The sequence below is a fragment of the Ranitomeya variabilis genome, chromosome 5 (assembly GCF_051348905.1).
Source record: "Ranitomeya variabilis isolate aRanVar5 chromosome 5, aRanVar5.hap1, whole genome shotgun sequence".
NCBI lineage: Eukaryota > Metazoa > Chordata > Amphibia > Anura > Dendrobatidae > Ranitomeya > Ranitomeya variabilis.
This window is the reverse complement of record NC_135236.1, coordinates 358,231,634-358,249,194: the sequence shown is the minus strand read 5'-3', so window position 1 is coordinate 358,249,194 and position 17,561 is coordinate 358,231,634. Positions and strand designations below refer to the sequence as shown.

Here is a 17,561-nt window from a genome sequence, read left to right as displayed (position 1 = left end):
CAGACTGTACAAGGAAGGTGAATGCATTCATGTTGCCCATTTCAACCGCTAGGTTGGAGTCTGGTGATCGGTCGGTGGAGAGCGCTGGTGGAGCGAGAATCCACAATGGTCACGGAAAGCAGACCTGTCATAGACAAGCATCTGCAGTGACAGAGAAAGGTGAGATGACGGAAGATGGTCAAGGCTCCAAAGGACCTGATGCGGAGGAGCAGGAGTACTCTGAAGTCCCAGTGACTCAGGACGTAGATGATGATAACACTGCTGAGACCCAAGAGAGGGCTGAAGATGACATTGCTGAGGCCCAGGTAAAGACCGAGGGTGCAGAAGTGGAGGAAGCCACCAAAGAAGTGGGGCCTGGAGCAGATACTTCCTCGAATGATGGATGCTCAATCAATCCAGAGGTTGGAAGAAGCAAGATAAGGAGGATCAAGGAGACAGTAGAAACCCGTTTGAAGCAAGAGGAGCTTCGGAGACAGGCTGCTGAGTGCCGAGTGGGTGCCTTGGAGAAAGAGGTGTCTGAGCTCAGAGGTCGCCTGGCAGAAAGCCAGTTGATGAATGTGGCAGCCTTCAAGAAGATGGAATGGCAGGTGTCTACCCTGGCCAGACAGGTGGAAGAAAGTGACATGCAGAGGCAGATGTCTCTGAGAGCCAAAGAAAATGGTGGTCTTATGACAGCAGAAGAGAAAGAGACTTCCCTGTTTAAGTGCTTGATAGACGTGCCTGAAGACCTGAGAGAAGCATGTGCAAAGGGAGTCTATGCATGAAGAATTCAAGAAGGCTGTAGGGGCGTGTAGGGTGTATTGGTCCCTGGAAACTAAACAGTTAGTGGTATTGTCTATGGAGTACCCCCACTGCCGCAGGGCCGAGGGGTACCCTGTACCGGGCCTCTCTGTCTCAGTTCTGGGGTTGTCACGGTGGCTAGACCCGGCCCGTGACCCTGCTGAGGGGCGTCCAATGAAGGTGGAGAGTGATGCTGTTGTGATGTGGTGTCGGTCGCAGTAAATAACAAGGACACCAGGTTGCAGTCTCTTTACCTCTTTACTGAAGGCTTCCGGATCCTCAGTCCGAAATACGGTTAACCGGGCTGCGTGAGTCCAGCCGGTCCGATGGCACCTCCAGAGTTCCCTTTGCAGGTGGAAATCTGTGCCTACCTTCTAGCGCTTGTGTGTTGTAGTCCTTCCCTGCTGTGCTTACGGGATAGTCCTCACAACTGTTGTGTCTGTTTCTGAAGTTCCCTCACAACTCGATTATGATGTTCTGCTTCGTCCCCCCAGATGATATGGCTAGGACGCACCTGTATAACGGGTAGGCTCGGAGCTCTTCCGGGACCCTAGAGTCGCCCCTCTCCAGATGTTGCCCCCTGTGTCTGCTTAGGTGATTTTGGGTGAGACAGCCCGCCTATAACTGACTATCCTGCCGTAGGTTTGAAGTAAGGCCTGGAGCTCAATACTTCCTCGGCGTTCCGGCCACCGGCTACGCGCCTCAGTAGGATGTTGCCTCGTCTTACAGCACGACTCCTACTGGTGTTTCTCCTTGTTGCGTTGATCTCGTTTCTCACTCAGCACAATAAACCTCGCTTCTTGTCCTTTCTTGGGGTACCGCCGCGATGAAATGCAGGCGCGGTCTCGTAACGTTCTTTCTGTTCGCTAGGCCTCTGTCAGGATCCCACCCCTGACAGGGACCCCCCTGAATCTTCCCCTGCAACACCCTCTGCCACAGGATGTTGCCTGGTTCCAACCCAGTCAGCTTCTCACTAACTTCCTATCTAACCCCCAGTTTTACCAGACTGTGAGGAGTGGCCTAATACATAGCACCCTTAGCTCCCCCTGGAGGCCAGACTGTGAAGTGTATTGGTGTCTGTGATACCTGGTCAGGTGAACTCCTTCAGTGCCATCAGACGTACCATAGCCCCCCTTAGCGGCGGAGCATCAGTACTGCAACGACCAGGACTCTGGGGCGCTGCATCTACAACTCGTGTCACAGTGAAGAGAGTAGCTGTCCTGAGTGACCTGCACTGGAGATGTGTGCAGACGGAGTGGATGATCCAGTTGAGAAATGAAGATGCTGCTAGGCATCTGGAGCATGTGAGGAAAGCTCGGAGTCTTCTGGAAGATGTAATACAGGTGCCTATTCCTATGGTGAAGAAAGTCATTGGGAAAAATGGTCGAGCCATGCAAGAGATGGTGAATAAGTCTGGGGTGGTGAAGTTAGGAATTCCAGGTGACCATGAAGACAAGATACCCAGGAAAAAAGGGAATTAGACCTACCGGTAATTCGGTTTCCAGGTAGTCCCTCAGGACAGCACAATGGAGGATGTCCTTCCTTTGACCTATAGCGGGACAGGATCATAGAGAGGTTAAAAGGACCCTCCCACCTCCACCCTCCAGTGTTTTTTCAAAGTACCACAGAAGGATGGAAATAAATGGTCTAAACATGCCCTTACAAACACGTGTGTTATAATCCATTTAACGGCTTCATCTTAATTTTGAGCCATGGTGACTCAAAGGACGAACGATCTGCCGGTAGATTAATCCCGTACAAGCCTAAAAAGAGAAACATAAGGGAGGGAACTAAGGGTGCTGTCCTGAGGGACTACCTGGAAACCGAATTACCGGTAGGTCTAATTCCCTTTTTCCATTACGTCCCTCAGGACAGCACAATGGAGAATACCAAAGAAACTCTCCCAGGGTGGGTACAGAAGCCCAGGAATCAAAGTCCCAGGCTAAAACCAGACTAGATGTATAAATGATATGAAAGATCAGAAAAACCATAGATATCTAAAGAGATCCGCAAAGAAAATCACCGTAGTGAGTGTCTGATATACATCTATAATGGCCAATTTCAGTATGAATGTGGTAAACGAAATAAGCATCAGAAACAGAGAGGGAAATTCACCCATTGTACTCCAATACCAATAATGAACCACAGCAAGTTATTTATTGTGATAGATACTTATAGACATCACCGCCCCAGAATATGGTTAGAGAACCTTACTGCCCAGCAAAATATGGTGAAAGTCACAGCCACCACACAATGAGGACTGTACCGACCAATAATAAACTGGATGTGCTTATAACAGGACTGTTCCTTCATCGGTCCTTCTGGGCTCAGGTTAAGTCTTGGTTACCGACCAACTTACCGTACTAGAAGGAGACCTGCAGGACAGAGGCCCTGGACTGGGAAAGATCAAACCAATAACAGTTAGTACATGGATAATGGCACAGCATTGGGATGTACACACATTACTCATCCAGGAGATCACGTCTATTCTAAATCCTTAGATGTCTAATCCCAAGTAAGGGTTGGATATTATTGAAACTAAGGGATACACCATCCGGCAGGTAATATCTCCTGCCATTACCAATGCTGGGCTTCTATTAGAAGCGCTGAAAGAGAAACGTGGATCATCACTCCCGTTTTCCTTGATGTTAGACACAGGGAGTCCGGACTCTGAATCAATAAATGTGGTGGTGCTATTAAAAATCTTCCGACACTTGAAATTATTCGAAACTGCATTTATACGAGTCATTAGTCCAGACATTATAAGTATGTCGACTATTTGTCCATATATGCATATTACGCTCATACATATCCCAAGAGGCAATCTTCTCAGGAATCTTTATACACCCAGACTGCCATTGTGGGAGTAACCATATTCCATGGCTACAGAAAAAGTAGGTCTCTTCCCCATTACGGAGGGAGATTATCTACTGTGAGGCAGTGAGACTATGGGGTCTTAACAGTAAGAGCCCTGGATCCAGTTTCAGTTATCTTAGGAGCCGTGACTGCTGTAAGAGCCGCGAGTATGAGATCCTCTGCCACACGACAGTACTACTACTTCACCACAAGGTACAAAAGGCAGTACTGATGTCCCTGGTAAACAAACGCAACAGACTTATGGGACAAGAATCTGTCTGATTGCCGAATGTGGAGTTTGGGAAGGATCAATAATAACAACAACAATAAACTTTATATAAAGTCAACATATTCCGCAGCGCTTTACAGCTTGACAGTTTCAAACGCAACAGTCATAAGTAACCACCATATAATAATTAAAGCAAAATAAAACGACCCTGCTCGTGAGAGTTCAATCTACAATGAGGCGGGGAAGATACAATGTACAAGTATTAACAATGTTGTATAACAATGATGGCACAGCCATCTTTAGGGGGTGGGGGATAGATGGAGATTGTGAATGGGCTACACACACACACACAAACACAAAATGACTGATTAGGGAACGTGATAGGCCGCTCTGAACAAATGTGTTTTGAGGGAGTGCCCAAAACTATGCAAATTGTAGATGGTCCTAATATTTTAGGGCAAATCATTCCAAGGAGGAAGGAATCCTTCCTTTCAACTCGTGGGATTTTTCCCATTCCCAGGACAGTAGTATGTACTTTTATAGGATTATAGGATGTACCAAAATGACATATGTCATCTTTTAAAGCTAATTATGTAATAGACTTGCCTTTAGCACTCAAGGTAGAATCTACCTGACAGATCTGTTCCAAACAGAAGAAATGCAAATTCTACTAAGACAATTCAAGCATATCTGTTTGCTTGACTAAGCCCTGTTGTAAAGAATGAAGTAACAGAAGCTGGATCTGGGTCCAAAAACACACGAGTTGCAGCCCAAGACAAAATGTGAAGTGGTAGGCCGATGATACAATGTGCAGCCACACAAGGCCCAAGACAGAAGGTCTAACACAGTGGTTCACCGCCAGAGGCGAAAAAAGCACCAAGCCTGACACACTAATGATATCCCCTGAGGCACAGGGCACCAAAACCCTATGATGCAAAATGATGCATATAGGAACTATGAAGCAATATAATGCAATATGATGTCCAAAGGCACTATTAAGTAATCTGATTCAATACGATGCAATATGATGCAAAGTCACTATGAAGCGCTATAATGCATATAGCAACTATGAAGAAATATGATGCATATAGGAATAATGAAGCAGTATGATGCATGAAGTAACTATGAAGCGCTATGGTGCATATAGGAACAATGAAGCACTATAATGCATATAGGAACTATGAAGCAATATGATGCATGAAGTAACTATAAAGCACAATGGTGCACATAGGAACAATGAAGCAATATGCTGTAATATAACGCACAAAGGCAATATGAAGCACTATGGTGCATATAGGAACAATGAAGCAATATGCTGTAATATAATACACAAAGTCACTATGAAGCGCTATGATGCATATAGGAAACATGAAGCAATATGCTGTAATCTAATGCACAAAGGCAATATGAAGCGCTATGATGCGTATAGGAACCATGAAGCAATATGCTGTAATATAATGCTCAAAGGTAATATGAAGAGCTATGATGCGTATAGGAACCATGAAGCAATATGCTGTAATATAATGCACAAAGGCAATATGCAGTGCTATGATGCGTATAGGAACCATGAAGCAATATGCTGTAATATTATGCACAAAGGCAATATGCAGTGCTATGATGCGTATAGGAACCATGAAGCAATATGCTGTAATATAATGCACAAAGGCAATATGAAGCGCTATGATGCGTATAGGAACCATGAAGCAATATGCTGTAATATAATGCACAAAGGCAATATGAAGCGCTATGATGCGTATAGGAACCAAGAAGCAATATGCTGTAATCTAATGCACAGAGGCAATATGAAGCGCTATGATGCGTATAGGAACCATGAAGCAATATGCTGTAATCTAATGCACAGAGGCAATATGAAGCGCTATGATGCGTATAGGAACCATGAAGCAATATGCTGTAATATAATGCACAAAGGCATTATGAAGCGCTATGATGTGTATAGGAACCATGAAGCAATATGCTGTAATCTAATGCACAGAGGCAATATGAAGCGTTATGATGCATATAGGAACCATGAAGCAATATGATACACAAAGGCAATATGAGCACTATGATGCATATAGGAACAGAAATGCAATATATGATGCAGAAAGGCAATATGAAGCACTCTGATGCATAAAGGAACCATGAAGCAATATGATGCAATATGATACACGAAGTAACTATGAAGCGCTATGATGCATATAGGAACTATAAAGCAATATGATGCCGTATGATAACCCAGAGACACTCAATATGTTGCATAGATGTACTATGATTCAGTATCATGCACAGAGACCCTCCATATGATGCATAAAAGCAGTATGATGCAGTATTATGCACGGAGGCACTTGATATGATGCACAGAAAGACTAGGCCATGCTTGAAGGTGCCAAACAAGAGACCAGGCCTACACTTTTAAGCAAAAGAGCAATCTATCAGAGGTCCAGATAAATCTCCACTCTGAACAGTACCTCTCATTTGTCAGACTGACTCCACCCGAAGGAGCTAATTAATGAGCCGCAGCTGGAGGGCAGACTTCATGAAGACAATGTGCTGAATAAACACCTTGTGTCCTCCTACGGACGGAGTAGTTAAGTTGCAAAGAAAAGTGAAACACTTGTTTATTGAACCAAAAAATGGAAAGCATGCTTCCAAAAAAAAAAAAAAAATCACTCTGAAGCCCAATCATAAGGCTCTGTGCAGACAAAACCTGCCAGGCCTACACTTCTGAAGTCCAGTCATGAGATGTAGCCTGGACATATGGCCCAACCATAGCCTAGAGGTCCAAGGCCTAGCTGCAAATGGGTTCCAGGTACAGCTTTGACACAAAGGCATGAGACTAGAGTCAGCCCAGAGGCCCAGGCCATCAATGCAACATTTAAACCATGCACTCTCCTGTGCTGGCTCCATACCTGCTAGAAGACAGGGGGAGCTGGTAACGCCGAAAGCCTACCGTGGAAGGAAGCGGCGTCCCCATTACTCTTCTCCTGTGCCCCCTTCCGTGTTCCATCGTGGAACGCACGCCAAACCTATGTGCCGGCGCTCCTCTCTGGCATCACTGTAAGCGCCACGGCCTTCTCCACCACACGACTTTCGGACATAGAGGTGTTTTGCCGGTTGGCGTCCGAGCCGAGAGCCCCCCACCGGGAGGAAGCGGCTCTACCCAGGAGCCCGTCCGCTCGACTGGTCTCTGGGGCTGAGGGACTCCCCACCGGGGAGTTTCCACCCTGGGCTACTTGACAGGGGGAAGGATTGGACCAGCCGCACGATCCCCCTGAGCCCATTGCACAGGCTGACTGTTGGCTGAGGAACCTCTCAAAGAGGAGTCGGCCACGGTCCACTTGACAGGGGTGAGAGAATCCACAGGCTATCTTCGCTCTAGAAGCAACCTCTCATACAACCGTCCCCTGTAGGGACAGGAAAAACTCTGGAGGGTGGAGGTGGGAGGGTCCTTTTAACCTCTCTATGATCCTGTCCCGCTATAGGTCAAAGGAAGGACATCCTCCATTGTGCTGTCCTGAGGGACGTAATGGAAAAGGGTATGGTACAATTCTTTGTTCTAGGTATGATGGACAGTCTTGGAAATGTACGGACTCTGCTGGAGTATTGTGTGGCATATCTAAGGGAGATAGAGCAGTTAAGGCTTGAAAGACTGTGCCTTACAGGACTGCTGCGCCACATTGGTGGAAGATGGCGGCCGCCTTCAACCCAAGGTACTGGGGAAAGAAGGGGCCCTGCAAATAATAGAATTACCACAGTGGAGGCTAGGGAAAAAGGAAAAAGAGAGAATTGGCATGACTGTTCTCTAATTAGTAAAGGCGATAGAGAAGTTCGCCAGCAGAGTGATAGCCAAAGACATCCCGCAAGAAGAGGCCTTGGTAGTTCAGCAAAACAAGGATGCAGAGAATCTGAAAGTGGCAGTTCTATTCTCAGTACAAGGCTTAGGGACCCCTGTAATGTACTAGAGGGGTCAGACTCAGACCAGACAGTAGGCTCGACTATAAGTGAGTCTCGTGACCACATCAACCGTTGGAGGCGGTCAAAGGGAGAAAGGTCAGGTGAAGGGGCGTACTTGAGAAATGTGGTGACTGAAAAGGTTCTGGTGACACAGACAGACTGTGACTTAAGGGCTGAAGCTCAAGGCCTACATATGGACCGCTGCGGGCAGACAAGGCCTAACAGATTGACTCTGAAACGTGATGCGACGAAGTCCAATAGTGCATTGTTCACAGACAGGAATTTAGTGACAGTGATGGACTATGTCTCGGGAACTGATGCTCAAAACCGATTGAGAAGGTCCTCTCGACTGGTAAGGCAAGGTGAAGTGGGTGCCTGGTCTCGGGGCCCCTGGTTTATGACAAGTGATCAACCCCACAAGTTTGAACAGAAGGGGGCTATGTGTTGTGAATTTGCTTTTTGCTCCCTCTAGTGGTTACTAGTTTTTTGACTCTGGTTTTTCTGTCATTCCTTTTATCCGCACCTGGGTCGTTAGTTAGGGGTGTTGCTATATAAGCTCCCTGGACCTTCAGTTCTATGCCTGGCAACGTAGTTATCAGAGCTAGTCTGCTGTGCTCTTGTCTACTGATCCTGGTTCCAGTTATATCAGCTAAGTCTGCCTTTTGCTTTTTGCTATTTGTTTTGGTTTTGTATTTTTGTCCAGCTTGTTCCAAATCTATATCCTGACCTTTGCTGGAAGCTCTAGGGGGCTGGTGTTCTCCCCCCGGACCGTTAGACGGTTCGGGGGTTCTTGAATTTCCAGTGTGGATTTTGATAGGGTTTTTGTTGACCATATAAGTTACCTTTCTTTATTCTGCTATCAGTAAGCGGGCCTCTCTGTGCTAAACCTGGTTCATTTCTGTGTTTGTCATTTCCTCTTACCTCACCGTCATTATTTGTGGGGGGCTTCTATCCAGCTTTGGGGTCCCCTTCTCTGGAGGCAAGAAAGGTCTTTGTTTTCCTCTACTAGGGGTAGCTAGATTCTCCGGCTGGCGCGTGTCATCTAGAATCAACGTAGGAATGATCCCCGGCTACTTCTAGTGTTGGCGTTAGGAGTAGTTATATGGTCAACCCAGTTACCACTGCCCTATGAGCTGGATTTTTGTATTCTGCAGACTTCCACGTTCCTCTGAGACCCTCGCCATTGGGGTCATAACAGTTTGCCAGGCCAGTATTAAATGTTTAATGCATTGCAGAAGAGGGATTATAAGAAAGAAGATTCTGAGTTTTTTTTTTTCTTCTTCCCCTTTACCTCAGAGTGGCTATGCTTGCTGCAGACATGAATGTCCAGACCTTGATTACAAGTGTGGACCAGCTGGCTACTCGTGTGCAGGGCATACAAGACTATGTTATCAGAAATCCTAGGTCAGAACCTAAAATACCGATTCCTGAACTGTTTTCCGGAGACAGGTTTAAGTTTAGGAATTTCGTGAATAATTGTAAATTGTTTTTGTCCCTGAGACCCTGTTCATCTGGAGATTCTGCTCAGCAAGTAAAAATTGTTATTTCGTTCTTACGGGGCGACCCTCAGGATTGGGCTTTTTCGCTGGCGCCAGGACATCCGGCATTGGCTGATCTTGATGCGTTTTTTCTGGCGCTCGGTTTACTTTATGAGGAACCCAATCTTGAGATTCAGGCAGAAAAGGCCTTGCTGGCTATGTCTCAGGGGCAGGACGAGGCTGAAGTGTATTGCCAAAAATTTCGGAAATGGTCCGTGCTGACACATTGGAACGAGTGTGCACTGGCCGCTAATTTTAGAAATGGCCTTTCTGAAGCCATTAAGAATGTTATGGTGGGTTTTCCCATTCCCACAGGTCTGAATGATACTATGGCACTGGCTATTCAAATTGACCGGCGGTTGCGGGAGCGCAAAACCGCAAATTCCCTCATGGTGTTGTCTGAACAGACACCTAATTCGGTGCAATGTGATAGAAAAACCGCAAATTCCCTCATGGTGTTGTCTGAACAGACACCTGATTTAATGCAATGTGATAGAATCCTGACTAGAAATGAGCGGAAAATTCATAGACGCCGGAATGGCTTGTGCTACTACTGTGGTGATTCTACACATGTTATCTCAGCATGCTCTAAACGTATAGCTAAGGTTGTTAGTCCTGTCACCGTTGGTAATTTGCAACCTAAATTTATTCTGTCTGTAACTTTGATTTGCTCACTGTCATCTTATCCTGTCATGGCGTTTGTAGATTCAGGTGCTGCCCTGAGTCTCATGGATCTCTCATTTGCTAAGCGCTGTGGTTTTACTCTTGAACCATTAGAAAATCCTATTCCTCTTAGGGGTATTGATGCTACACCATTGGCAGCAAATAAACCGCAGTATTGGACACAGGTTACCATGTGCATGACTCCTGAACACCGCGAGGTGATACGTTTCCTGGTTTTACATAAGATGCATGATTTGGTTGTTTTAGGGCTGCCATGGTTACAGACCCATAATCCAGTCCTGGACTGGAAGGCTATGTCAGTCTCAAGTTGGGGCTGTCGTGGTATTCATGGGGATTCCCTGCCTGTGTCTATTGCTTCTTCTACGCCTTCGGAAGTTCCGGAGTATTTGTCTGATTATCAGGATGTCTTCAGTGAGTCTGAGTCCAGTGCACTGCCTCCTCATAGGGACTGTGACTGTGCTATAGATTTGATCCCAGGCAGTAAATTTCCTAAGGGAAGACTGTTTAATCTGTTGGTACCTGAACATACCGCTATGCGTTCATATATCAAGGAGTCTCTGGAGAAAGGACATATTCGTCCGTCTTCTTCCCCTCTTGGTGCGGGATTCTTTTTTGTGGCAAAAAAGGACGGATCTTTGAGACCTTGTATTGATTATCGGCTTTTAAATAAGATCACTGTCAAATTTCAGTATCCTTTACCGCTGTTGTCTGACTTGTTTGCCCGGATTAAGGGTGCCAAGTGGTTCACCAAGATAGACCTTCGTGGTGCGTACAACCTTGTGCGCATTAAGCAAGGTGATGAATGGAAAACCGCATTCAATACGCCCGAGGGTCATTTTGAGTACTTGGTGATGCCTTTTGGGCTCTCCAATGCGCCTTCAGTTTTTCAGTCCTTTATGCATGACATTTTCCGGAAGTATCTGGATAAATTTTTGATTGTTTATCTGGATGATATTTTGGTTTTTTCTGATAATTGGGATTCGCATGTGGAGCAGGTCAGGTTGGTCTTTAAAATTTTGCGTGAAAATTCTTTGTTTGTCAAGGGCTCAAAGTGTCTCTTTGGTGTACAGAAGGTTCCCTTTTTGGGGTTCATTTTTTCCCCTTCTGCTGTGGAGATGGACCCAGTCAAGGTCCGAGCTATTCTTGATTGGACTCAGCCCTCGTCAGTTAAGAGTCTTCAGAAGTTCTTGGGCTTCGCTAACTTCTACCGTCGTTTTATCGCTAATTTTTCTAGCATTGTGAAACCTTTGACGGATATGACCAAGAAGGGCTCCGATGTAGCTAACTGGGCTCCTGCTGCCGTGGAGGCTTTCCAGGAGTTGAAACGCCGGTTTACTTCGGCGCCTGTTTTGTGCCAGCCTGACGTCTCACTTCCCTTTCAGGTTGAGGTGGATGCTTCGGAGATTGGGGCAGGGGCCGTTTTGTCGCAGAGAGGCCCTGGTTGCTCTGTTATGAAACCTTGTGCCTTTTTCTCTAGGAAGTTTTCGCCTGCCGAGCGAAATTATGATGTGGGCAATCGGGAGTTGTTGGCCATGAAATGGGCATTTGAGGAGTGGCGTCATTGGCTCGAGGGTGCTAAGCATCGTGTGGTGGTCTTGACTGATCACAAAAATCTGATGTATCTCGAGTCTGCTAAACGCCTTAATCCGAGACAGGCCCGCTGGTCATTGTTTTTCTCCCGCTTTGATTTTGTTGTCTCGTATTTACCAGGTTCAAAGAATGTGAAGGCCGATGCTCTTTCTAGGAGCTTTGTGCCTGATGCTCCTGGAGTCGCTGATCCTGTTGGTATTCTTAAAGATGGAGTTATCTTGTCAGCTATTTCTCCGGATCTGCGACGTGTGTTGCAGACATTTCAGGCTGATAGGCCTGAGTCTTGTCCACCTGACAGACTGTTTGTCCCGGATAAGTGGACCAGCAGAGTCATTTCCGAGGTTCATTCCTCGGTGTTGGCAGGTCACCCGGGAATTTTTGGCACCAGAGATCTGGTGGCCAGGTCCTTTTGGTGGCCTTCCTTGTCAAGGGATGTGCAGTCATTTGTGCAGTCCTGTGGGACTTGTGCTCGAGCTAAGCCTTGCTGTTCTCGTGCCAGCGGTTTGCTCTTGCCCTTGCCTGTCCCGAAGAGACCTTGGACACATATCTCCATGGATTTCATTTCTGATCTTCCGCTATCTCAGGGCATGTCCGTTATCTGGGTGATATGTGATCGCTTCTCCAAGATGGTCCATTTGGTTCCTTTGCCTAAGCTGCCTTCCTCTTCCGATCTGGTTCCTGTGTTTTTCCAGAACGTGGTTCGTTTGCACGGCATCCCTGAGAATATTGTGTCAGACAGAGGATCCCAGTTCGTTTCCAGGTTCTGGCGATCCTTTTGTAGTAGGATGGGCATTGATTTGTCGTTTTCGTCTGCTTTCCATCCTCAGACTAATGGACAGACGGAGCGAACCAATCAGACTTTGGAGGCTTATTTGAGGTGTTTTGTCTCTGCTGATCAGGACGATTGGGTGACATTCTTGCCGTTGGCTGAGTTTGCCCTTAATAATCGGGCTAGTTCCGCCACCTTGGTTTCGCCTTTTTTCTGCAACTCTGGTTTCCATCCTCGCTTTTCTTCGGGTCATGTGGAGCCTTCTGACTGTCCTGGAGTGGATTCTGTGGTGGATAGGTTGCAGCAGATCTGGAATCATGTGGTGGACAACTTGAAGTTGTCACAGGAGAAGGCTCAGCGCTTTGCCAACCGCCGCCGCGGTGTGGGTCCCCGACTACGCGTTGGGGATTTGGTATGGCTTTCTTCCCGCTTTGTTCCTATGAAGGTCTCCTCTCCCAAATTTAAACCTCGTTTTATTGGGCCTTACAAGATATTGGAAATCCTTAATCCTGTATCTTTTCGTCTGGATCTTCCTGTGTCGTTTGCTATTCACAATGTATTTCATAGGTCCTTGTTGCGGCGGTACATTGTGCCTGTAGTTCCTTCTGCTGAGCCTCCTGCTCCGGTGTTGGTTGAGGGCGAGTTGGAGTACGTGGTGGAGAAGATCTTGGATTCTCGCCTCTCCAGGCGGAGGCTTCAGTACCTGGTCAAGTGGAAGGGCTATGGTCAGGAGGATAATTCCTGGGTGGTCGCCTCTGATGTTCATGCGGCCGATTTAGTTCGTGCCTTTCATGCCGCTCATCCTGATCGCCCTGGTGGTCGTGGTGAGGGTTCGGTGACCCCTCACTAAGGGGGGGGTACTGTTGTGAATTTGCTTTTTGCTCCCTCTAGTGGTTACTAGTTTTTTGACTCTGGTTTTTCTGTCATTCCTTTTATCCGCACCTGGGTCGTTAGTTAGGGGTGTTGCTATATAAGCTCCCTGGACCTTCAGTTCTATGCCTGGCAACGTAGTTATCAGAGCTAGTCTGCTGTGCTCTTGTCTACTGATCCTGGTTCCAGTTATATCAGCTAAGTCTGCCTTTTGCTTTTTGCTATTTGTTTTGGTTTTGTATTTTTGTCCAGCTTGTTCCAAATCTATATCCTGACCTTTGCTGGAAGCTCTAGGGGGCTGGTGTTCTCCCCCCGGACCGTTAGACGGTTCGGGGGTTCTTGAATTTCCAGTGTGGATTTTGATAGGGTTTTTGTTGACCATATAAGTTACCTTTCTTTATTCTGCTATCAGTAAGCGGGCCTCTCTGTGCTAAACCTGGTTCATTTCTGTGTTTGTCATTTCCTCTTACCTCACCGTCATTATTTGTGGGGGGCTTCTATCCAGCTTTGGGGTCCCCTTCTCTGGAGGCAAGAAAGGTCTTTGTTTTCCTCTACTAGGGGTAGCTAGATTCTCTGGCTGGCGCGTGTCATCTAGAATCAACGTAGGAATGATCCCCGGCTACTTCTAGTGTTGGCGTTAGGAGTAGTTATATGGTCAACCCAGTTACCACTGCCCTATAAGCTGGATTTTTGTATTCTGCAGACTTCCACGTTCCTCTGAGACCCTCGCCATTGGGGTCATAACAGGTATGTGAGACAGTGACCGGTATTGTTGTAAATGGCCGGTATGTGTCGCAGAGGAGGAGGTCCTCTGCACTGTAAGCCTGAAATGTTGCTCTGGGACCTGTAGTTCCACGAGCCTTGTTTTTGTTTATAATGGGGACTTACAGGGTTAGCTGGAGAGCTGGGCGGGACTGGCTAACCACACACCTCCCACCTATGGGGGTGGTTTCAGCTACATAATGTGACGGTGGTTTGGTCACATGATCTGTATTGTGAGTTCTTGAAAGAGGACCATATAGAATAATGGACCCCACATTGTGCTCCATGTAGTATAATGGACTCATATAGTGGTCCATACAGTATAATGGACTCATATAGTGGTCCATACAGTATAACAGCCCCACATAGTGCTCCATACAGTATCCAATTTCTGTCAAAGGAGGTTTAGAGTATATGGTGCAGAGAATCATGGATTCTCAGAGGGTCTGAAATTCCCTCCAATATCTTGTTCATTGGAGGGGGTACAGACCTGAGGAGAGATCCTGGGTTTTGGCTCATTCTGTGAAAGCTGATCATTTGGTCAGGGCCTTTCATTTTTAGTTTCCTGGGAAACCTGAGAGTCCAGTGGCCCCCCTGGAATAGGAGGTGCTCTCCCGACTCCTCCGCTCAGTGTGTCTCGGACGAAGTGTATGATAGCTCAGTCCAATGTAGTGCAGGGTCATGCTGAGCTGTCGGTATTTTGAAAGACAGTTCAGCCATTGAATCTGAGACTGGGATGTGCTAAGCTTTATTCAGGTGTTACCTTTTGTAAGTGATTACCCAGGTAGTGTGAGACAGTGACCGGCATTGTTGTAAATGGCCGGTATGTCTCTCAGTCGCAGAGGAGGAGGTCCTCTGCGCTGTAAGCCTGAAATGTTGCTCTGAGACCTGTAGTTCCATGAGCATTGTTATTGTTTATAATGGGGGGACTTACAGGGTTAGCCGGAGAGCTGGGCAGAACTGCTAACCACACACACCTCCAAACTATGGGGGTGGTTTCAGCTACATAATGTGACGGTGATTTGGTCACATGATCTGTGTTGTAAGGTCCTCAAAGAGGACAGGTCTCTGTGTTGGAAGGTCCTGCGAGTGGACCGGATTCCTGAAGAGCACAGTGTGAGACCATGTACCTGCAGAGTGTGTGACGGCTAACTGCATTGGGGAAGCTACCGACCTTCTGAGGGTCTGGAACTGTGGAGAGGCCTGTGGAGCAAGTCATCATCCAGGACAGCGATCCCAGATAGGCAGCTTTCCCAGGAACATAGGACTGATAAGGAGTCAGCGTGTGGAGCGGAGCTCCTGGAAGGTAACCCAGAGTATGGGGGACTGTGTACACTGACGAGGATCAGTGAATGAATTGTGTGGTCACCCACGGTAACTGGATGAAGGGAGGTCCAGCGTGTTTAGAGACTGTGATGTAAAGCCGTGTACTATGAAGTGCTATGGACGATGTGGTAGGTCTGTGATGTGTAACATGGCCTACAGTGGTTTATGCTGCGTCTAAATAAACCGCATGGACTGTTTAAGTGAGAAAACGTTCCTGTGTGCCTTAAACCCGTTGCCAATCGAGTGTCCCCCAACACTTAGCTAAGCTGTCAGTTCCAAATATCCTCCATTCTTAGCATTTGCTCGGTGGTACATGTTTGCCTTGTATTTCTGGGCTCTGTTTGCTGATCTATTACTGCATGACCTTAGACCTCATTCTGACCATCCTTTTGCCTAGCCCGTTTGCCCTGATAGGCTATCTTCCTGGTATTCTGACCTCATACTGTGACCTGACTACGCCTTTGCCTTTTACCTTTAGTTTACGAAGAGCTCTCTTGGTATCTGACCCGGAGCGTTTGACTACCCTGCAGGGCCGTATTTGCCACTAGGCACTTGAGGGCACGTGCCTAGGGCGGGGACAATGCAGGGGGCGGCACCTGAGCAAGGTTTTTCTTTAATAAGTCCTGGGGCACCTCCTGACCGACCGACCCCCCTGCGCCCCCCTCCCGGCCATGCATACAGGAGGGGGGTCATTACACAGTATTGAGCATCATGTGGGATCATTATACAGTATGGAGAACTGTGTGTGGCCATTATACAGTATTGAGCATCATGTGTGGCCGTTATACAGTATGGAGCATCATGTGTGGTTGTTATACAATATGGAGCATCATGTGTGGCCAATGGCCATTATACAGTATGGAGAATCATGTGTGGTTGTTATACAGTATGGAGCATCATGTGTGGCCATTATACAGTATTGAGCATCATGTGGGATCATTATACAGTATGGAGAACTGTGTATGGCCGTTACACAGTATGGAGCACTATGTGTGGCAATTATACAGTATGGAGCACTGTGTGGCCATTGTACATTATGGAGCATCATGTGTGGCCATTATACACTATGGAGCATCATGTGTGGCCATTACACAGTATTGAGCATCATGTGTGGCCATTATACAGTATGGAGAACTGTGTGTGGCCATTATACAGTATGGAGCATCATGTATGGTGGCCGTTATACAGTATTGAGCATCGTGTGTGGCCATTATACAGTATGGAGCACTGTGTGGCCATATTTTTTTGGTTTATAATTATTGTATATAAAACAGTGTGATCAGCAGTGCTAAATGGCTGTGGTTGGGACGTGGATAAGGGTGTGACTAGTTGTGAAATGGGTGTGGTCAGAGGCGTGGCCTAAAATTTGCCGCGGCGCACTACGGGCGCCGCAAACTTTATACCTCCTTCCCTTCTTCAATAGTTGGGAGGTATGGTACATTTGCCAGATCATGGCAAGTGCCGCAAATCCCATAGGGAATGAATGAGGCCGAACGCAGTGTTGCCGTAAGTGATCCGTTACGCAGCACATTCAGAAAAACTGCCGGATCTGCTGCAAAAGGCGACTTTCACATCAGCGATCCTTGCCAAAGTCACTGCCGATAGTGTCATACTCACCAAAGGGGGAGGCAGCACTAAAAGTGCCTAGGGCAGCAGAAACTCAAAATACGGCCCTGCTACCCTGCCTTACAGCTTATCCATGAATAGTATCTAGTGTCACAGCAATACTTATAAAATTTGAGTGTGCATTGTATCTTCAACCTGATTGTTGTGCATTACTAATAGTGATGAGCAAGTATGCCCATTACTGGGGTTTTTCCAAGTGTGCTTGGGTGGTCTCCGAGTATTTCAGCGTGCTTGGAGATTTAGTTTATGTTGACGCAGCTGCATGATTTGCGGCTGATAGCTTGAATACATGTGGGGATTGCCTGGTTGTTAAGCAATCCCCACATGTATTCAAGCTGTCTAGCAGCCGCAAATCATAGAATACGATTTTATTTGTATATAGGTTTCTACTTGAGTATTGCTTTTGTTAGGGCGGGAGCCATACAGTGCATGACTGGGGATAATAGACTAATAGAATGTGTCCCCAATCACTTTACGTTGGGTATCTTTATTACTACTAATGAGTGAGATCCAAGCTTACTATTTTGCACTGGCACCATTGAGCACCTTTTTACTATACATGGTTTGGTTTTATTCA

General features: G+C 46.8%; 1 pseudogene; it reads left to right on the top strand.

The window, feature by feature from the left end:
• Positions 1–164: 164 nt before the first annotated feature.
• Positions 165–15,877, top strand: LOC143775021 (RNA-binding protein fxr1-like; annotated as a pseudogene).
• Positions 15,878–17,561: the final 1,684 nt, after the last annotated feature.